The sequence below is a fragment of the Pongo pygmaeus genome, chromosome 1 (genome assembly GCF_028885625.2).
Source record: "Pongo pygmaeus isolate AG05252 chromosome 1, NHGRI_mPonPyg2-v2.0_pri, whole genome shotgun sequence".
Taxonomy (NCBI): domain Eukaryota; kingdom Metazoa; phylum Chordata; class Mammalia; order Primates; family Hominidae; genus Pongo; species Pongo pygmaeus.
In genome coordinates this window covers 87,505,197-87,528,533 of record NC_072373.2, presented here as the reverse complement: position 1 = coordinate 87,528,533, position 23,337 = coordinate 87,505,197, and the positions used below count along the sequence as shown (strand labels likewise).

The 23,337-nt window shown below is 41.1% G+C and overlaps 1 protein-coding gene across 6 annotated transcripts in view; it reads left to right on the top strand.

Annotated features, from left to right (window-relative positions):
• The first annotated feature begins 891 nt into the window (after positions 1-891).
• DDR2 (discoidin domain receptor tyrosine kinase 2) overlaps positions 892-23,337 on the top strand; it is a 153,501-nt gene continuing 131,055 nt past the window's right edge. Inside the window, exons 1-2 of one of the 6 annotated variants that reach the window (XM_054503331.2) lie at positions 892-944; positions 1,404-1,487. The gene's annotated coding sequence lies outside the window, so the exon portion shown is untranslated. Of the gene's footprint in view, positions 1,488-2,450; positions 2,679-23,337 lie in introns of those variants that run through there. The other 5 variants (XM_063649449.1, XM_063649446.1, XM_054503328.2 and 2 more) reach the window with 5 other exon arrangements.

The window sequence follows — 23,337 nt, the reverse complement described above, 5'->3', positions numbered from 1 at the left end:
ACATTTCTTCTGTGTGTTCCATGGGTTAGTCCTGTCAGCTTTGAAGTTAGCATTTGCCATTTTCTTACTTTCCAGCTCTGGCTTCCTACAGCAGTGGCTGGTGTCAAGGCTGAACACTGGTTGTCACTCAACCAGAGTTGTCTCCGAAAACTGAGGCTTCAATCTAATGAATCCTCCTCATGCTTTAAATATCCCTTAAGTGTTTTAGTAAAATATCACTTTCAGCTTTTCCTTGCTCTTTTCTTTGTAGAACCTTCTTCCTAGAGTTCAAGATTAGACCCCAGCTTTGGCTGAGAATAGCCTGAGTGATGGAGATTGTGTTTTGAGTGATTGATAGACATGCTATTTTCCTTTGAGCTACTCGTTACTGTTGACATAGCTCAGTTGTTCTTGGGACTTTTATCCCTTGGTCCTGTCTGTGTTCAGTGAGTTCTTCCCCAGAAGTGTCCTGGTCTATATACAAATAGACTTTTGACTGCCTAGTCCGCCTCAGACAAACCCAGGTGTGTCTGGGTTTTGCAGCCTACATCACTGGCTCAGTCCTGGCTCAATTAAGACTACAACTTGAGTCCTAATTATACATACACAGGGAAAAACAATCTCACCTATGGAGTAGAACCATCTTAAAATGAAAAAGGAAAACGCATACCTATATCTACAGGCCCTGTCCTTTATCAGGCTTAGTCTGGTTTTATGAAGTTGTTACTGTTTTCCACATTTGACCTATACTATCACCAAATCTGTGAAATCACAGATTGTATTTTTGGTACATTCTTTATAGTAATGCCAAAGAGGTGAACTACTACAGGCGTAGACATTTGAGGAGGATTTCTAGTTGTCTCTGGCAAGCACCCAGTAAAGTGCCTGATAAGAGCCCAACACATATTTATTGAGTTGAGCTGCATGTTTGGCCTGAGTCATCCTCAGACCTGACTTCAGATGCTGTAAGTTATTTGAAGAGTCTTCTTAATAAGTTGGTATCTGCAGTGTCTTTTCTCTTCATAAACTAACCCTAGTTCTAGTTGTTTCTCTAAGGTCTTGCTTGCTGCCTTTAATCATTTCCATGGCGGCCCTCTGAACCATTCCCATGTTCTCCGTGTCCTTTTCTGTAACAGCTGTGAGGCACAGATATTAACGGCTGCTTTCTGACCCTCAGACTGGTGCTGAACTTATGAGACTTTTAGGGACTTAACACTGACTCAACACTGGCTTTCAGTTTCATGGCCACCCTCATTGTGTGTGTGTGTGTGTGTGTGTGTGTGTGTGTGCCTTTCCATTCCCCTTATGAAACATCTCCTGCCCCTAACTTACTATGGGAATGTTCCTCCATGATCTCTTTCCATCCTCCCTTTCCTGTTTGCTCACTTCTTTTCTTGCTCATCTTGGAAACTGTGCAATCCCAGATTAACTACAAACAGAGAAGAGCTGGTGATAGCTCCAGAGCCCAGAGAAAGGAGGTCTCTTTACAAGAAGTCTGGCTCTCAAAGGTAAGCTTGGTCTTCTTAACGTGTCTTTTGCCATCTACCTCCCTCTTTGGATCTCCTGCCTGTGGGTCCCTGCTTGCCCTACATTCTCCATACTCACGGAGAATCAGGACCTCCAGAACAGCCCAGCGTGGGCTTGGTCAGGAATGATCCAGGCTCTGAAGGGTTAAGGCTGGAGCCTGGATGGATGGAGAGGGTTATTAGTTATTGTTTGGAGAGTGGAGTGAAGGCTCCTCCCCTGTTGCCTACCCGCCCCTTTCACATGATCTCTGACTATGGCTGTGGAAGCGGGGAGAAGATAAAGGAGGGGAAAAAAAGTTCACAAAATAATTTAGAAAGTCCTTGTAAATGCTTGTGTTTTCATTTAGCAGCATGAATCCAGGACAGCAACAGACCCTCAGAGGCAGCAGCCAACTGGGAATTGAGTGGAAAAAAATAGGAATCCTGGATTCTGACACTTTCCAGCTTTTTTTTTGGTGGGGGGAGCAGTGGTGGGAAGGGATTAAATCAAATCTTTCCGGGGAGAGCTCAGCTCTAGGCTTTCATGGTCAAAATACTAAAGGTCAGCTCCGCGTGTGTGCCCCAACTGTCCTGGAAGCTTCAATTGGAAGAAACTCCAAACTTTAAGTTTTGCTTATAGCTTCAGCTTAAGTAAGAAAAATGAGGTGTGGGGTAGGCGGTGGGTTGGGGGGGTGGGGATCACAGGATGGGGATCAAGTCTTAGATGGAGGGGAAGGAAGAGGAGATGGATATGGGTGGGAATAAGGCAGAAGGGAGCGGTGTCTTTAAGTCTGTCCTATGGTTATACATATTTTTTCTTCTATGAATGGGTTTTGCTGTAAATTATAGCTTTGCCCATAGTCCCTTGGGTCAAAAGAAATAGTCTCCAAACAGAAAACAGCTCTGATTGGTGACTTTCCTTCTTCCCTCCCCAACCCCCTTCCTAATTGAAACCAAATGTGCAATATATTGGATGCTGGGATCTCTGGCGCTTTCCCAGGAATCCTCAGAATGTGAGGTTTCTCTCAAAGGCATCTTGCATCAGCCTGTGGATGTATGCCTACCACCGGGCTCCTTCACCAGCAAAGTGGAAAAAGAAGCATTTCACAACAAATTCTTCTTTTTGGGTTGGGGAAACGCAGTGGATTATAGCTCTGTTTTCTTCTTTCCAAAACTGTGCGCCCCTGGATGAAAGTAAGTTATGTGGGTCTTTTTTCTTTATTATTTTTTCTTTTTTGAAAATGAAAGCTCCGCATATACTTCTTTTGGTGTTTCAGGAAAAGTTTTAAAAAGGAAACAGAAGGGCGTTTTAAGTCAGACAAGGAAGGGAACGGAATGAGGCACCACAGACTCAAGAAATCAGATCCCATGTTTTTGGGGGTCTGGATTTATGCTATGAAGGGAAGAATAAAGAGCAGTAATAACCAAAGAAGGCTGAAGCAAAATAAATGAATCCATAGCAGCTGCAAGATACAATAAACAGTGTTAGCAGAGTTGAAATTGTTGGCAGGCAAGACAGGCCGATTGCAGAGTTAGTTTCAGGATGAAGAAGGCAGAGCAGGAGAGCTAAGTTTTTAGATATTTAGTAGTGGTGTTAGAAGGTCCTGAGTTTTGGAGATAGTATAGACCAAGCACTTTTTGTTTTTCAGGGGAGTTGCTGATTTACTTGTGAGAAGGGTAACTTTGGATGAGGGGTGTCTTCCCCCTGAGATTTGGGGTGGCTAGGGGGAGGCTGGATGCATGGAAGATTTTTCAGTTGTGACAGTGAAATACAGCTTCCCAGACTCATCTCCTCACTGGCTCTGGGTGCCTTTCCCTTTGTTATGGAATGACTTGGGGCTGTTTTCATTTGGGACCTCTGAGTCCTGGCCTAGGTTCAAAAGTCCCATCCAAAGGGAAAGAGAACTGTTCCCAGTGGCCGAAACTCTCAGACCAGCCATTTGAGGCAAGAGTTCGTACTGTTCAAGCCAGTAGGGGGTTCAGCACCATTTTGCCGATCGTTGGCTTCCTACAACAGAGTTAAGAGTCCTGAAAAGGGCCTTAGGCCTCTCATCTGACCCCCTCGCTCCACAGATGTAAAAAATGATAGGAAGGGGACCGACCTGTTCAAGTCCCACAGTACATCTGTAGCGGAGCTGAAAATGAAATTGAGATTCTCTCTACTGCTAGTCCAGTGTTCTTTCCACTCCATACCTCTGCTTTCATTTCCTTTTTAAGGCTTATTCTGGCTGAGACAATAGCGGCAGTATGATGAGCAAGTCACAACAAGGATGTTAATTATCAGTAATAGAGAGGATGCCAACGGCAGCTCATCAGCTAATGATGTCTATGGTTATATTCGTGTGTGTGTGTAAAATAAAAAGAAGCTAAATTCTGAGTACTTTCTATGCACCAGACTCAAAATAATACATAATTCATGCTCAGAGCTTTTCATGCATAATTTGATTGAATTCTCACAGCTATGTAAGGCATTATTTCTATCTTACATGTAAGGACATTAACGCTTAGAGAAGTGAAATGAGTTGCTCAAGGAAATGTAGCTAATACATTTGAAACTCATGTATATCTGACTCTAAAACCTATGCTTGGAATCACTATTCAGTGATACTCCCCTCATCTCCCTTGCATTTGGTTACTTTTGGGGTGAAATTCCATATTTCACCGGCTGATCAGGAGGTGAAGGTGTCAGGCTACGGGAGCAGTATGAATTCTCTCTCGGAGGCCACTTCTGCACTTGGCTGAACATTTGTCTGGATATCAGATGTGGAGTTGATTTCTGGGTCTTTGGTATATACTTACCTTTGTTATGCAAAGAGCCTGGGACTTAGAGTCAGAAGATTCAGGATAAGTTCTGGCTCTACCTTTTACTACTTAGCAAAGTTGCTTTGCCTTTCTGAACCTTGACTTCTGTATTTATTATATGGGAACAATGGCAGTACCTTTCAGTGTGATTGCTGCAAGACGTATTGGATGTGCATGCATGCTGAAGCCTATCAAGGGCTTACCCATATCAGCTCTTTTGATTAGGATCAGTAAACACCAGAACATCATATGAGGCAGCCCCTGTGGTACTGGGTCTGGCAGTCGGTGCTGTGGTGCTGGGTCTGGCTGTCAGTGCTGATGCTGGCGGGAGGGCAGATGGATTTGGATGTGTGTGAAACTCTGAAATGGGTGGCTTCAGTCTTAGTGCCCATCTCCTTTGAATGGAAGCAGGCCTTCCTCCCTCCCAGGGGAATATTCCTGAGGGCTCTATCTTAAATTCTCTCTCTTAAATTCTCCTCCGCTGGCCTGGTTTAATGTGATTCCTTGCCCAAAGCAGCGCAGGCTGAAGGACACTGTGCTGGGTGAAGCATCCCCTGTCTCTGAAAAGGAAGTGTTTAGTCAGGACCAGTCTGAGGGCAGATCCTTGACCCAGGACCTTCTTGTCACTGGCAGGCACATCTCCCTTCATCCTTTTCCTGGCATTCCCTATTCTGTGCCTGCAGTCAGAAGGGAGGCCGCTGCTCCTGGGGTGGGGGTGGAGAGCCAGCCTGCAGTGGGGAGGCTTCAGCCTCTGTTTCTGGGTAAGATCCATTTGCTTTAGAAACCTTAAATGTAAGGGAAGTGGGTAAGGTGTTTCCAGAATGCCTTTCACTTAGATTCCTCAACAGAGTCTCCATGTCCAAGCACAGAACCTTTTCACCTGCTTATTCTCCCCTAGCCACTCTGTGAACTCGAACTTTTCTTTCCTTCTTGTATAATTGCTCCCCAGTCTTGGAGTCATATGAATTCTCTATCACACACAGTGAATTTACTTCAAACCTTTCCATGTATTTGCATTTTTAATAGACACATGAAAAAATTAGAGCGGCCACCCCCCATACATTCATGTCACACCATTTTCAATTCGCATGAGCTCTCAAATATCCTTCCCAAGCTCCTTTACAAGATCTGCTTTCAGGCACTTCACATCACCCTCACCTCAAACACACAATCCAAACACACGTCTCGCAGGCATCCAGAAAGCAAACACACGTCTAAAAGTGGACCTCCACAGACATGCTAACGTTCTTGTGCCAGCTCACATAAATGGTGACCTGTCCACAACACAGACACACTGGACTCTTTATACCTCTTGCCCTGTTTGAAGCTGTGCAACATATGAATTGATCGACTCTGTCCCAACAATGACTAGTCAGTCCAGAAATGTGTCCAGCATCCCCAGGCATCCCAGGGCTTCTCTGAATGCAGCAACCATCCATAATGAGGACTGTTCACCAGGAAATTAGAAACCCCAGGTAGACCTTAAAAGATTTTCAGACCAATCAAATCAGAATATCTGAGGTTGGAGATTGGGAATCAGTACTTTGAACTGCTCTCCAGGTGATTCTGATGTGAAACAGAATTAAGTACCTCTGCTGATAAATCTCCAACTGTGTTGTCTTTGGCAATTCAATTTTATTCCATTTGATTTAATTCTATTCATCAAAGATTTATTAACACTGTGCTAATAACATAGTTTAGTAAAGAAGCTGAGATGTCCAGATACCTGTCAAGGATATTTATTGGAACATCAATCACCTCGTGTCTAAAGTGATGATCTCTGTAAACTTTTTCTGTCTTTTAATTATATTTGTATACATTTAAATATGCTATTATTAAGCCTGCATTATTCACGTACGATTTGGCTAAAATTAGTTCTCTTATTTTCTAATTGTTTTGCATAGAAATATTTGATGTTCCCTAATTTTATAAACCCCAGCATTTGGCAAATTATGTACTTATTAGCTGGAATCTTACTTTGGCTTTGAAATGCTGAAGAAGGTCAGTTTTGAGCCAGCCCAAGAGTCGCTAAGGCCTGGAAGGGCAATGCAAAGGTAGAGGAATTCTAAACATGGGTTTGGACTTACTACAGAGCTCCTGAGTTTAGCTGGGCTTCTCCTGGAAATTGGATATTGTCTGTAATGGATCCACTCATTAAGTCGTCTGTGGCTTGTGATTTGTGCCTAAAAGAACCCCACAAAAATCTGTGAGGGGCCCTTTGGATCTATAGCTCCGAGATTAGTGCTGGCTGGTGCTCTGTAGTGTGAGTGAGAGGGAGAGGGCATGTGATAAATAGAACTTCAGATGCGTGATGTAGTGAAAAGAACATGTAGTGAGGCTCTAGTCCCACCACCATCATTTTGTAGGGTTTCGACCTCAGAGCAGTTTTTTAACTTCATTGGTCCTCAATTTCCCCATGAGTTTTTATCCCCTTCATTTGAGTTTAGATAAGATAATGTATAGGAAACTGGAAAGCACTGTACCTGTGAAGATGGTAGGTGTGGATACCCTTTGGGACATATTTTGTAGGTAGCTAAACCGGCAAATTTTGCTGTAATGCAAGATAATCCTTAGGGCCTTAATAGCTTAGGTAGCCAAAATAAATTGATATGGGAGATGGATTAAAAATGAGGGCAAATAATCTAGCATTTTTGCATTTTTTCCTTTTAAAATTTGAATGCTCTTATGAATCCAAAAAACATGAAACAATACAAATCTCAGTGAACTCTCATGTCTGAGATAGTTTTCCACTGATTTTATTTTTCTCTTAAATAGTGGTGATTTAAAAACAATCACAGGTATATTTTTTATCTATTAAAAATATCATAGCATCCTGGTAAACTCTGTCATAATTTTGTTTTTGCTGTATTTATTTATTTACTCCTCAGTATGTAGTTATTGGATGCCTAGTCTCTGCTGGACACTGTTCTATGTTTTATGATGAACAAACCCCACGAAGTTACAAGCATTTATAAGCATTCATTGCTTTAGGTTCTAGGGAGTATAATATGAATTTGACTGTATGAAACTTGATTTAGAAAATTGGTATCCACATTGGGTTAATAAAATTTAGCTTTTAAAGTTTACTGAGCTCTAATTCAAAAATAATACAGAAATAGTTATTAAATGGTGATTGTCAGTGGAGCTAGGTGTTATGCCATAAATAGGACCCCAAATTTTATATTTTTTATAATTTTTAAAAATTATAGAGCAACTTTAGCTTTATAGAAAAACTGAAAACAAAATGCAGAGTTCTCGTGAATTCCTTCTACCCTTTGCACAATTTCTCTGTTATTACAACCTTGTATTAGTACTATGTTTTATTTGCTATCAGTTACTCAATATGTATTTATTAAACATAACAAAATAATAAATAAATTTTTTATGCCCTATTTGTTATTATGAAAAGAATAAATCATATTGCTGCCGCTCAAGCTGTTTATAATGTTATGTAGCTACAGTTTGAGGTTTCTCATTTATTAGAAAATTTTTTTTTCTGTGCACTTAGTGCATGCCTTATTCAGTGCTAGGGCTTAACACAATATCTGGACATAGTAGACATTTAATAAAATATCTGCTGAATATACAAACAAATGAAATGAAGGATCCAGAAGTAAAAGACATAATTCTATCCTTAAGAACTTAGGAAACAACAGACACATATAGCAGTGACTAGAGAAAATTTCAGAAACACATAAAATATGATTAAATCTCTGATAAAGGAGACATTGATATAGGCAAATGAGGCATAAAGCCATTACCAAGAGCCCCATCCTCTTTTTCCTCCTTTTTGGGACTGTACTTTTTTTTTTTTTTTTTTAATTGAAACGGAGTTTCACTCTGTCACCCAGGCTGGAGTGCAATGGTGCGATCTTGGCTCACTGCGCTCTCTGCCTCCTGGGTTCAAGTGATTCTCCTGCCTCAGCCTCCTGAGTAGCTGGGATTACAGGCACCCGCCACCACGCCCAGCAACTTTTTGTATTTTTAGTAGAGATGGGGTTTCACCAGGTTGGCCAGGCTGGTCTCGAACTCCTGACCTCAGGTGATCCACCTGCCTCGGCCTCCCAAAGTGTTGGGATTACAGGCGTGAGCCACTGCGCCCGGCCTGGGACTGTACTTCTTATCATCACCATTGTCTTTGTTGCCATGGTCTTCATTATTATCATCATAATTATGGCTATCATTCTATGTCTAAATCCAAGCATTAAAGAACAAACTCCCATATCCCCATGGTAAGGTTGGAGAAGTGCGTGCAAGTGTGTCTATGTGTGTTTTTGGCAATTTTAAAGTACAGTCACACCAATATATGCCACTTCCATTTCTTGCTGGAAGTAAAATGAGTGACTACTTGGGCTTTGTAAAAGAAAATCGCACTTTGGAAGTCCTTGTGGGAGCCATACCAAAATGCCTTGCAGTACTGTAACTTCTCAGAGGCATGTAAAAGTTAGAGGATTGGTGAAGTTTTCAAAAGCTACTGGCACTTGTCCTTCAGGATGAACCCTCTTGAGATGCAGGGGAGCAAATTGACCTCAATAAGAGTAGTGGGAGCTAAATTCACTCAAGAATAGTAATCTGTTCCTCAGACAGATGCAGTTGTAATTTTAGAATGTGTACATAACAGAGAGTTTAAAATGGACATAATAATGCTAAAATAGTATCAGTGGAAATTAAAAATAAGTCCTAATCCCAACCAAAATTCTAGCAAGTTGTTTTGTGGATATCAACAAACTGATTCTTTTTTTTTTTCTTTTTTCTTTTTCTATCTTTGAGACGGAGTCTTGCTCTGTTGCCCAGACTGGAGTGCAGTGGCGCAATCTCGGCTCACTGCAACCTCCACCTCCCGGGTCCAAGTGATTCTCCTGTCTTAGCCTCCTGAGCAGCTGGGATTACAGACATGCACCACCATGACTGGCCTCAACCAGCTGATTCTAAAGTTTATATAGACAGTTAAAAGACCAGATTAGCCACTGCAATATTGAATGAGAACAAAGTCAAAGGACTGACAGTACCTGACTTCAAGGCTTACTGTAAAGCTCTGGTAATCAATACATTGTGGTATTGGTGAAAAAATAAACAAATAGATCAACAAAACAGAATAGAGAGCCCAGATAGACCCATATAATGTAGCCAACTGTTCTTTGACAAAGGAGCAAAGGCAATCCGATGGAGAAAAGGTAGTATTTTCAACAAATGGTGCTGGAGCAACTGGACATCCACATGCAAAAATAATGAATCTTAGGTGCAAACCTTATATCCTTCACAAAAGCAACTCAAAGTGGATCATAGACCAAAATGTAAATGCAAAACAATGAAACACATAGAAAATAACATAAGAAAAAATCTCAGTAATCTTGGATATTGTGATGACTTTTTAGATACAGCACCAAAGGCACTATCTGTGAAAGAAATCACTGATTAGCTGGACTTCATTAAAATTGTAAACTTCCGCTCTGTGAAAGACAATGTCAAGAGAATGAGAATACAAACCACAGGTTGAGAAAAATACAGGTGGTCCTGACTTCAAACGGTTCAACTTACAATTTTTCAACTTTATGACAGTGCAAAAGTGATACTCATTCAGTAGAAATAGTAGTTCGAATTCTGAATTTCATTGGACAAAACTATGGAAACAGTAAAAACTATTCGTAGTTGCCAGCGATTAGGGGTGAGGGAGGGATCAATTGAACACAGAGGATTTTTAGGGTAGTGAAACTGTTCTGTGGTTACTACAATGGTGGATGTCTGTCATTATACCTTTGTCAAAACCCATAGAATGTACAACACTGAGAGTGAACCCTAAGACAAACAATGCACTTTGGGTGAAATGATTTTTTTTTTTTTTTTTTTGAGATGAAGTCTCGCTCTGTCGCCCAGGCTGGAGTGCAGTGGTGTGATCTCGGCTCACTGCAACCTCTGCCTCCTGGGTTCAAGCGATTCTCCTGCCTCAGCCTCCTGAGTAGCTGGGATTACAGGCGCGTGCTATCACGCCCAACTAATTTTTGTATTTTTAGTACAGACAGGGTTTCACCATGCTGGCCAGGCTGGTTTCAAACTTGTGACCTCATGATCTGCCCCCCTCGGCCTCCCAAAGTGCTGGGATTGCAAGTGTGAGCCACTGCGCCCAGCTGAAAATGATGTGTTGATATCACAGACCATTAGTTTTATTGATAGGCTTATTGATTGTAATAAATGTGCCAATGTCGTGAGGGATGTCAATTGTGAGGGAGGTTTTTTTTTGTAGCAGAGGACAAGGGTGTATATGGGAACAATCTGTACTTTCTGCTTAATTTTGCTGTGAACCTACAACTGCTTTAAAAAGAATTAAAGTTTAATTAAAAAAATCTGCCCAATCTCCAAATTCTAACACTTTGAGTCCATCTTGGTTACTTCTTTCTTATTTGAAGGCAGTCATTGTAATATAGTTATAATCATGAGCATCTGTATTTTAAAATGATTAATTTTGTTTTTCAGATAAGTACCCTAAACTTAAATGATATTATTTTATTTATTAAAGCTACCTGAGGCAGAAATGTTTCAAATTCTTGAAGACTAATTCAATAGGTTAATAGCAGATAAGTAGGTATTTTTGTGTCATACTCTTCAAATTATAATAACTATCACTTAAAGATAGTCATTTTTGTTTGTTTGTGATCCTTCCACCTCAGCCCCTCGACTAGCTGGGACTATATGTGCGCACTACCACACCTGGCTAACTGTTGTTTTTTGTAGAGATGAGGTTTCACTATGTTGTTCAGGCTGGTCTCAAACTCCTGGGCTCAAGCAGTCCTCCCACCTTGGCTTCTCAAAATGCTAGTATTACAAACATGAGCCACTGGACCCACCCTCATTGAGTTGTTTTAACTACAACTTGGTATGGTAGAAAGAGTGATGGGCCAAGGGTTGATAGGGTGAGATTCTAATTTTAACTTTGCCACCTACAAGCAGTGGGACTTTGTGCAACGATGTTTTAAATCTTTCTGCATTTACATTTTTCTCATCTGTAAAGGGCAATATACAATTTCTATATTTTCCAGTTCAGTTATGCTAATCGCTGTCCTGTCAGCACCCACATCCCCATATTCACTTTCACAGATAAGACTTGAGTCGCTATGATCTTCACCCTAGTTGTCACCCTGTCCCCATACTCTCTGAATATGCTCCTCTCTCCTCTCATTTTAGCCAAATACCACTCTTCTTTGAAGGCCAGCTTAAGTTTCAGATCCTCCATCCATCCCAGATCTTACTTCTTGGAATCCCTAGTTCTTTTGGTCAGTATCACTTAGTTTAGCAAAGACCATGTCTTAGGCGATTGCTCTAACTCATCTTATAGCATTAACCCATAAGTGAGTACTTACTGAGCTCTCACTGTATATTAGATTAAGGGCTTATTTTATATGCCTGGCACAGTTCTTATTTGTGGTTGGAAAAATTTTTAGAGGGCAATAATTGAAATGTCATACATTATAGTCTTTGAGGATGGAAAAGAGCTCAGTAAGTAAGTTTCTTTTAATTGGTTATGCTATTAAGATCAGCATCTAAAGAGAGCTAGGTCATGGAAAAAATCGCCTAAGTACTGGACTTACTATCAGAAGTACTGGACTTAAATCTTGATTCTTATGATTTGTGAACATTGTAGAAAGATACTAATGTCTTTGTGAGTACAGATAAGGAGGAACAGATAAGCTTATGTGAAAACTCAGTTTGTATTGGGTCTATATTATATACAGGGCTATTTTATTTTATTTATATTTCTTTATTTATTTATTTTTGAGACACAGTCTCTCCCTGTCGCCCATGCTAGAGTGCAGTGGCGGGATCTCGGCTCACTGCAACCTCTGCCTCCTGGGTTCAAGCCATTCTCCATCCTCCTGCCTCAGCCTCCGAAGTAGCTGGGATTACAGGCACCCACACCACGCCCAGCTACTTTTTGTATTTTTAGTAGAGACAGGGTTTCACCATGTTGGCCAGGATGGTCTTGAACTCCTGACCTCAGGTGATCCACCCGCCATGGCTTCCCAAAGTGTTGGGATTACAGGCGTAAGCCACCACGCCTGGCCTATTTTATTTATTTATTTATTTATGTATTTATTTATCTATCTATCTATTTTTTGAGGTGGAGTTTTGCTCTTGTTTCCCAGACTGGAGTGCAATGGCGCCATCCTGGCTCACTGCAACCTCCACCTCCCAGGTTCAAGTGATTGTCCTGTTTCAGCCTCCCAAGTAGCTGGGATTACAGGCATGCGCCACCATGCCCAGCTAATTTTCTGTTTTTTTTTTTTTTTTTTAGTAGAGACGGGGTTTCTCCATGTTGATTAGGCTGGTCTTGAACTCCCGAACTCAGGTGATCCGTCCACCTCGGCCACCTGAAGTGCTGGGATTACAGGTGTGAGCCACTGCGCCTGGACTGTTTTATTTTATTTTAACAACAAACAGAAGGTGGTTATTCCAGGAGGGTTTCAGAATACTACCCCAGATTTGGTTTCTCCTGGTTTGACTACAGGCAGTGCTGGTGTCTTTCTCTTGATCATACTCCTTTCCTCATGGGTGTATTCAGTCCTTTGATAATAGAAGTGCTTACCTTTAACCTTTCCCTCTCTCACTGAGTGTTCTCTCTTTTCTGAAATACTTTTCATTTGTTAAAGCTTTTAAGAAATTCTTATTTGAACATTCAGTGTTATGTAAAAAACAAATTAACTGCTGCTTAATATCATGTCTGGAGGTGAAAAATTTTCTAAGCCTTTTGCTTAGCCATTTATTACCAAAGGGGTATCAAGCTTGGATGTCAAGCTAGGATGTAAATTCTAGACCTATACAATTCCTTCAAGGGCGGCTGAAAAGTTGCTTTCTAATCCTTTTGCTGTATTTTGGTGGCAAGCTTTGTTTTCACAGTTTAAAGAGGATTGATGGTCTTCCTATTGTCTTTCCTTCACAACTTTCTGAAGTTCACTTGCCTGTTTCATTTTCATGACTTAAGGTACCAGCTTCTTCTGCCCCTCTGCTAGATCCACCAGCGCCCCCCGATGCTCCAGAAAAATGGAGCTACACTGTGCCTTTCCCTGAGCTGTAGAAAGTTCCACCTCTAGGTTCCCTGGTGCTTTTCATTATCATTTTTCAATGGATTGAGTTGCCAACATCTACAAAACATATTCTAACAAAGATGCTCAGAATGTCTGCTGTTGACCTATCTACACAGGTAAACTTCAATGACTCTGCATTTCCCTTTCACTGCTGACCTCATGCCTTTTGCAGAAGTAGTATAGGAAAGAAGAGCATTGAAATAGGGCAGAAGATCTAATTTTCTTTTTCTTTCTTGAGATGGAGTCTTACTCTGTCACCCAGGCTGGAGTGCAGAGGCTCGATCTTGGCTCACTATAACTTCCGCCTCCCCGGCTCAGGTGATTCTCCTGCCTCAGCCTTCCAAGTAGCTGGGATTACAGGCACCCACCACCACGCCCGGCTAATTTTTGTGTTTTTAGTAGAGACGAAGCTTTGCCCTGTTGGCCAGTCTGGTCTCGAACTCCTGACCTCAGGTGATCCCCACGCCTCGGCCTCCCAAAGTGCTGGGATTACAGGTGTGAGCCACTGCACCCAGCCAGAAGATCTAATTTTCTAACTTACAATGTACTTGAATATTGAAAGGAATTTCATATTTTTAGAACTAAGCCCTCATTGGGGTTGGGTAGGGTTAGGGCAAGGAGAAGCCTGGGAAGGAGTTCTTGGGTAGTTAAATTGGAAAAAGAGAGTCTGGCACATTCAGAATGGCTCCGTATTTGTTATCCGCAGACTGTACATAAGAAATGAGACCTGGCTTTTAAGAGATATGATGCCTATGAAAACCCTGGATGCACTTGCAATTTGCTTTTTCCCAAAAGTGTTTAGGACTCTAGTAGGGACACCTCCAGTTCCTTTTGGAAATAAGCTAATGTTTGGTTTCCAAAAATGTATTGAAGTAGTCTTAATGGAAAAATAGAAAATAGAAGTTTTATTGAATGTTCTTACATTCTTAAAAATGCTACTTTTTAGCATTTTTAAAAATAATGAAGTACATGTTGGGGTGGGAGTGGAGAAGAGACTATAATATTTCTGTATCTGAAGCCGCTATAAGGTCTTAATCCAGCCCTCCATAGGAACATAAGCCATAATTGTCATCTACAACTTGTTCCTAAATTTACTCAGCTACAGTTTCTCAGAGCTATTGAGGGAAGTACTACGATGCTATTTAAAAATACTTTCAAATCCATCCTTATGATGATGAAGTTATTATAGTTACAAATGCATGATTCGGCAATAGGCATTAGGAAAACATATCCACCAGATAGCCTGATGATCATGGTGTATGACACTTTCTTCTGAATACATGAGGGTTAGATGAAAGTGGTGACAAAGGATTGAGATATCTAGATCCACATCATTTACTTTTTTTTTTTTTTTGAGACAGAGTCTCGCTCTGTTGCCCAGGCTGGATTGCAATGGCACACTTGGCTCATTGCAACCTCTGCCTCCTGGGTTCAAGTGATTCTCCTGCCTCAGCCTCCTGAATAGCTGGGATTACAGGCATGCACTACCACACCTGGCTAATTTTGTATTTTTAGCAGAGAGGGGGTTTCACTACGTTGGCCAGGCTGGTCTTGAACTCCTGACGTCAGGTGATCTGCCCACCTCAGCCTCCCAAAGTGCTGGGATTACAGGCATGAGCCACTGTGCCCAGCCAACCACACTTCTTAAGGCTAGATAAATAAATAGCTTTAAGTGTAGAGTAAATGGTGTTTCACTTGCAAAGAAGAGGATCTCTTGGTCCTCTCTTTTCCCCAACCCCAAATAATGGCTTTGCTATTGGCAATGTAAGGTGGGTCGGGAAGTTTGTGAAGCAGTGGCCAAGGGCCTTATGGAACAGGCATACTGCAGGGGTGGCGTGGTCATAAGCTGCTGATGAAGCGGATTCTCTGTCACTCATGCCTGGTGAACAGGCGGAGACTGCCTTCTTCAAGAGAGACAGGTGATGATAGAAGAGTAGACAGCCCTGAACAAACTTTTCCTCAGGATTGTCCCTTTTGGTATTACTCAAACCTGAATAATACATGGATATGTTTTATAGGGAATTTTTTTTCAGCTTTTTGGGTGATCTATTATTAGGATCTTATTAAAACATGTATAATTTTAAAACTAGGTATACACTTCTTATGCTTATAGTTCTTATGCAACTATAGAGCCAAAACAAATTAATAAATGAAATCAACTATATCTTAGCAGACCTCAGGATTTGAGAGAGAGAAAGAGAAATCAAATATAACTATGAAACCCAATAAAATTTAAATTATTTTAATGTGATAGATAATGTGGTTTTGTTGAAACTAATCACTAGTGTGGAACTTAAAGATAGACACAGTAGAACCATGTATCCTCAGGGTCTGGTCTATGTTTAAATCTGTTATTTAAATATATTAATTTCATGCAAAGCATGCCTGTTAGTGTAAGCACGTTGAACAAATTGTTATTAATAGCTTTGAGGGTTCATAAGTTCAGGAAAATAAGATCTCAACCAAAACTCTGTAGTAAGCAATCATCGAATGTCAGTTTCAATGAGGTGTCATTTGATAATTTGTTAAATTGTCTTCTCACTTGAAGATAGGGTTAGCATTGTGTTGATATTAAAATTGGTAGTAAATGGATATCTAATCCATTTACTAACAGAATCAGGGACAGAACCATTCTTCTTTGTGTGTTGATGCCTCAAGTTTCTGCTTACAAGCTGGTATGTGTTAGTATGTAAAAAGCCAAAGTCCCCATGGCACATCTGCTCACAGCATGAAGATGGCATCGAATCCTATGGCTGAGTAGATTGAACTGCCTCATGCCATGCAACGACTCAGTTTTCCCATTTCCTCTATGTCCAGATTGATCCTTGACTTATCTGGCTTTCATTTGGCATTTGTGCAATTGTAAACACAAATGAAAAGCCAGGCAGTGAAATTGCATGATGGTTACTGCTTGTATTAAAATGTTAAATTATAATCAAAGACAGAAAAATTTTAAAATCCTAGAACTCTTGTGGACTGCAAGATATTTATCCTTTGAGACACACTGCTTTAAAATTAAATTTGGGCTCCACGGTTCTCAGGAAAACTTTTCTCATTTGCGGTCTTTCCTTTAAGTTCCATTAATAATTAAAAATGACAACTGTGAGGACTTCTGAGTAATGAGTGCTTATTATGCTCTAAAATTTAAGTTAAGCACTTTACATATGTAATCTCATGAAAACCTTGTAATTGGTGTGAGGTGAGTACTTTGGCTATTTTACATGTGAGGACACACGACACCAAGAAAAGTCAATCACATGACAAGTAAGTGGCAGCAGCAGAATTTGAACCTGTATCTTTCTCATTGCAACACCCAAGACTTACCCACTAAAGCCTCTTCTTATGTCTCCATTTCACATTGTGAATATCTGTTTAACTGCAACTAGGAACAACTGCTCTACAATTATCCTCTTACATTCCTGTCTTTTCCATTGGACCAGTGGGTCTCAATCTTTAATATGCATCAGAATCACCTGGAGAGCTTTTCAAAAAATGCAGGTCCCAGATGCCACTCCGAATTTACTGAATAAGAAATTGTCTGTGCAAATGTCCAGGGGGCCTGCATCTTTTAAAACAACCTCCCTCAGGTGATTCTGTTGCAGGTGTCTGTCTGATCACATTTTGTGTAAAACTGCATTAGACTGTGGATGCCTCAAGAACCATGATTTTTTTAAAAAATCCATCCTTGTACCTCAAGCACTCACTCACTAAATGCTTGTCAAATAAGTAAAAGAATGAATGAAGGGGCAATTGTCAAGAAAGATGTGTTCTTGGGAAGAATACGCTTTTGGCCAGACCCTTGGAAGATTTAGAGATACATGTTTAAATATCACTTAATATACTCGGTCTAGACTGTCCTTCCTGGAGGCCAAGCATGGCAAAGAGCCGAAGAGAGGGTGGTAGAAAGTACAAATCTATCTCTAAAAAAAAGAATGAAAATGCTCTGGACCATCCAGGATGAGATAGAATAAATCTTCCCCTGCGTTTCTATAACTAAAGTCAATTGAACTAGAAATATTTAAATGCACTTGAGGCCCAGAAAGAGATTCGTTTCCTTAATGTTTTGTGGACTTGACATTTTCTAGTTAAATCATAGCTCTAAGGTCAATATGGATTTGTTACCGGAAAGGGGTCTCAATCTACACCCCAAGAGAGGGTTCTTAGACCTCGCGTGAGAAAGAGTTCTGGGCAAGTCTATAGAGTAAAGTGAAAGCAAGTTTATTAGAGAAGGAAAGAAACAAAAGAATGGCTACTCCATAGGCAGAGCAGTGGCATGAGCTGCTCAATTGGGTATACTTATAGTTATTTATTGATTATATGCTAAATAAGGAGTGGATTATTCATGAGTTTTCTGGAAAAGGGGCAGGGATTTCCCTCGGAACTGAGGATCCCTCCCCTTTTTAGACTATATGAAGTAACTTCCAGATGTTGCCTTGGCATTTGTAAACTGTTATAGCGCTGGTGGGAATGTCTTTTAGCATGTTAATGCATTATAATTAGCGTCTAATGAGCAGTGAGGATGACCACAGGTCACTTTCATCACCATTTTGGTTTTGATGGGATTTGGTAGGCTTCTTTACTGCTTCCTGCTTTATCAGCAGGGTCTTTGTGACCTGTATGTATCTTGTACCAACGTCCTGTCTCATCCTGGGACTAAGAATGCCTTAACCTCCTGGGAATGCAGCCCAGCAGGTCTCAGTCTCATTTTATCCAGTCCCTATTCAAGATGGAGTTGCTCTGGTTCAGATGCCTCTGACAGATTCATTCCTGTATTTAGCAAGAGGTTTTTTTCTTTTTTTTTTTTTGAGTACTAAGAGGCTTGTATTTAATAAAACAGTCCTTTCCCTTTCTGAGTTTATTTTCAGTTAGAAAATTCAGGGAGCAGTAAAAGAGCAATGCAAGTAAATGGGGGGCTAGTTGCTCAGAATCTGCAAATGTAAGAGTGCGTGGAAGGGTTTGTATAGCCAGGGGACTGGTGCTGGATGCTGCAAATTGAATAAGAATTGAATAAATTGGATAGCCAGGAAGCAAAGAGCAGTGGAACAGACACTTGGCAGTCAGATTGCTTATGGCTGGCTGGTTCAGTTAACAGTGAGGACAGGAGCCTAGGGTGGTGGGATATTTGCCTTGGGGAGCATGGAGAAATAGCATTGCATAGATGTGTTTTCTGACATTAAATAGAGCTTTGGATGTTGTGGAATTTTGAACATTTCCTTTATCTGAAAGCTGGTGAAGTGTTGTCTTAAGATGTGACAGCAGTATGTAAGTAAATTGCAGGGGAGAAGAAATCAAGTCAGGGAGACCCATTAGAGGGCTGCTTTCTCAGAACAAGGAGCACTGAGGAAAAAATTAAAAAGCAAACAAACAAAAAAAGAAGATTGCTTTTGGTAGTCCACATGTGAAGGGACAGGGTTTGGACCAGGGTGGTGGAGTGCAGAAAGAAAAGCCAGAGGGATGTGGAAGGACAAAATGGCATGACCACGAATGGTGGCAGAAGCAGCGTGGAACGAGCACATCAGCTCATGTGGAATGTATGAGAACAAAAACACTCATTTTCCCACCAGAATCCTTAGTAGGAGAAAGTGCCTTAAGCTTACAGTGAGGATTCCAAATTGAAATTGCTCAGTAGCTGTTTCACCCTTTGTTACTGGCAGAGCAGATGGCTCTGGAAGAGACTAGGACTACTTGTTGCTTCTCTTTCCCATCTCTCACCACTCCCCAACCTTATCCCATAGTGAGGACCACTCACTAGTGACATTTCTGCTTGAGACCTACAAAGCAAGTCTTGCTAATGAGACTTAGGCACTGTTTCCCAAAGTGCAATTCTTGGAAATCTGTGGGTTTTTAAGTAGATTACAGGGCCACAGTTCCGTGGTCAAATTAGTTCAAAAAATATTGTTAGAGAATTAAGCAAGTTTCTTTACTGAAGAATGTCCCACAGTCTTTAATATGGTAATCAACATTTTGACTATCCAAGAGAGGGCGAGCTTAGAGCACTCCACAAACTTTTTGGATCATGAAGCTCTTTTTAAAAGAAGCACCTTGAGAGAAGAGGATGGCACAGCATATATTCAAAGAAATTAGGGACTAGAAAGTTTGTTTCTTACACTAGAGGTTGGTAGTGTCATGCAAAGAAACAAGAGTTGGGATTTGGGTCCAGGCTTTGCCACTAACTGGTGATCTGGGGTAAGTCATTGAATGTCTCTGAGCCTCAGTTTCCCCAGGGGTTATGTTCATTCTAAATTAACTCTTTATCTCCTTTCAAAAGCCTGTCTTCATATTCAAAAAGGAAAATAATCTGCAATTTCTCTACTCTGCAATAACTCTGGTGGTGGAGGCAGTGGTAGGAAAAGAGAGAATAGAGGGGACAGTGACAAGAAGATGAATAAGATATGGTCTGAACCCCTGCGCTGATTAGACTGTTGGGCACAGTTACAGTGCTGGGCTGATGTAACAAAGATAAATGAAGTTTGTAGTGTGTTCTCAAGCTTCTCTGACTCCAACCACATTATATGATATACAGCAACTAGTTCAGTTGCTAAGCAACACTAATTCCCAATGGTCACTTAATCCATCTAGTCTCAGTTCTGCTACAAAGAAGCTGTGAGGCCTTGGATAAATCAGTTAACTCTTTGGGTTTGGGTTTTCTTCATCCGTAAAATAAGGAAGTTGGGTTAGGTCTGGAACCATTTTTAAGTTGACCCGAGTCTTACCTGGAAGAAGATAAAGGAAACACAGCTCTTCTCCTCTCACCCACCCCATGTAGATGAGCCCCAACGTTCTGTCTTCGCTTTTCTTCTCTTCCTTCCTCCTGGATCACTTAATCTGTCTCAGACTTTAATTATTGCATTTATGTAGTTGAAGTTCAAATGTGGATCTCTAAGACCAACCCTTCTCTTGAATGCCAAAGTCAAGATGTGTCTACCTGTTTTCATTCTAAGGAACCAAATAACTTATGTTTCAAACCAAACTCACAACCTCCCCTTACAAACCAATTCCTCCTCCACGTTAAAAAAAAATAATAATAATAACAGTCCAGGTGTGGTGGCTCACGCCTGTAATCCCAACATTTTGGAAGGCCGAGGAAGGCAGATCACTTGAGGTCAGAAGTTCGAGAACAGCCTGGCCAACATGGTGAAAGCCCATCTCTACTAAAAGTACAAAAATTAGCAGGGCGGGGTGGTGCGCACCTGTAATCTCAGCTACTTGGGAGGCTGAGGCAGGAGAATCACTTGAACCTGAGAGGCAGAGGTTGCAGTGAAGTAAGACTGCACCACTGCACTCCAGTCTGGGCAACAGAGTGAGACTCCATCTCAGAAATAAATACATAAATAAATAAATAACTATGTGCTCCCGGTCACATGCAGCCCAGACTCCCAGGCTTTTCAACTCCCTCCTTCTTCCCTCCTATGCTAGTCACTGATCAATTCTCAATCCTCTCCACATTATTATTATTATTTCTTGAGACAGTCTTGCTCTGTTACCCTGGCTGTAGTGCAGTGGCTCGATCTCAGCTCACTGCAGCCTCAGCCTTCCAGGTTCAAGTGATTCTCATGTCTCAGCCTCCCAAGTAGCTGAAATTACAGTGGGTGTGTGCCACCATGCCCAGCTAATTTTTGTATTTTTAGTAGAGACGTGTTTTCATCATGTTGGCCAGGGTGGTCTTGAACTCCTGGCCTCAAGTGATCCACCTGCCTTGGCCTCCCAAAGTGCTGGGATTACAGGCGTGAGCCACTGCACCCAGCCCCTCTCCACATTATTATATGTCCACATTATTTATTTCCCTTTCCTGATGTCATTATTGTATGTCAGGCTTTCATTGGTCATCCTGCCTCAGGTCTCTCCTCCAAAGCACCCCACATGCCAGGTTCAGCCTCACAGAGCTTCTCTGAGCCTGCCATCCCACTCTCCAAAGCCTTTGCCGGCTCTCTTGTGCTCACTCCTTGCTGGCATTCGGAGCCCTGCGTTTTCCCACCTCAATCATCTTCCAGCTTCCAGCTTTGTCTTCGATTACCTGTGTGTTCCTGTCCTCCTGCCAACTATTTATTAATCTTCTTATCCCATAACTTGCCTATTCAAATTGTTCCCTTTTCTTAGACTTCTGTCTGCATTCTTTCTACCTGACAAAATCCTAGTGATAGTTCAAGAGTCAGCTCAAATAATGCCTCCTCACTCCAACAAATCTTTAGGGAACACTCAACTGGCTTGATTTCTCCTTCTTTTAGCACCTTGTTCTTTCCTTTCTTACTACCTTACCAACCCAGACATATGTATCTACTATATCTTGTAATATCCATTATATCTTTTTTGAGGCCAAGGAACATGTTTCCTTCATCTTTCTATCAACTATAGTACATATTACATACTAGGAACTCAGAAACGTGGTTGAACAAATTACTATTAAATTATTAAGCTATTAAAACAATAATCTATTGAAATAATGTAATAATCTTAATCTCCTAACAAAATACTAATTAAATTTAAGTAAAATAAATAATCTACAATAATCCAAAAATGAATCGAATTTTGGTTTACTCTTTGGTGTTTTGTCATTCTGCTTTCGTGTCAAGTTTAGAAATAGAAATAATTTTCTGAAGAATTTTAATTTTGATTTTAGTTATAACTTTGTGTTAGTAAGACCATCAGCCTACGGTTAAGGATATTTGTCTCACCTGTGAAATCTCACTATCTCCGTGAAACCCACTGGCCTCGCTACATCATGAGAAGGGTGTTACCTTTCCTAGTTGGAGCATCATATGATGATGTGGTTGAAAACATGCACTTTGGCATAAGACAGACTTGGTTTGGAATTCTGACTCTGCCCTTGTTGGGGCTGCTTGGGGAATTTAGTTAGCATCTCTAAATATTAGTTTCCTCATTTGTAAATGGAGGATGTAATTGCAGGTGCTGGTTCTACTCTTGGAAGGATTCAAAAATTGTCATGCTTACCTGAGGGGCTCCTCCAAGCCTGGGCGGGGTTTTCTATATGACTTATGGACCTACAAATGCAAACCACACTGGACTATGTAATTTCGGAGGCAGATTGGAAAGCTGAAACAGAAATGCAGGGACTGTCGGTGCCCATCTTCCTGGCCTGGTGGGGAGGAATGTAGGAAAGCAGACTTGCGCTTCTCATCTTGAATCAGACAGACGACAGACACTCCAGGAAATTCCTTTTGTTTGGAAAAGAAAAATGCTCTGCCATTTTCTCTTACCCCAGTTTCCTACATTCCCAGACTTCCTAAAAGAGTAGACCACTGGGGTTCCCTGAAAAGCCAGCTAAGTCCAGCACGTACGATCAGCCCCACAGCTCATTTTGGTTCACAGACAATAAGGAGAGAGGACTTAACAATTACTGAGTGCTGAGTACCCACTATGTGGTAGGAACATTTTGTACATAATTACAATTATGCATCCTCATAATTTTATCATGTAAGTATCACCTCTATTTTACAAGTAGACACTAAGAAACCTCCCAAGATTGTACAGCTAGTAAATCTGAGTGAGGAAGTGAACTCAGATGGTCTACAAAACTTTTAGCATTTGTGGCCAGGCATGGTGGCTTACGCCTCTAATCCCAGCACTTTGGGAGGCCGAGGTGGGAGGATTGCTTAAACTCCGGAGTTAGAGATCAGCCTGGGCTACATGGCAAAACCTTGTCTGTACAAAAAATACAAAAATTAGCTGGGTGTGGTGGCACATGCCTGCAGTCCCAGCTACTTGGGAGGCTGAGGTAGGAAGATCACTTGAACCCAAGAGGTGGAGGTTGCAGTGAGCCATGATCACGCCACTGCACTCCAGCCTGTGTGACAGAACAAGGCCCTGTCTTAAAAAACAAACAAGCAAACAAACAAACAAAGAAATTTTAGCATTTGAGACCTTCAGTGTGATCAAAGCAAATTAGCTTTGTGAGATAGGGTTTCCTTTAGCTTCTATGTCAGCGAAATTGTGAACCAACAGGATTAACCTTTTGC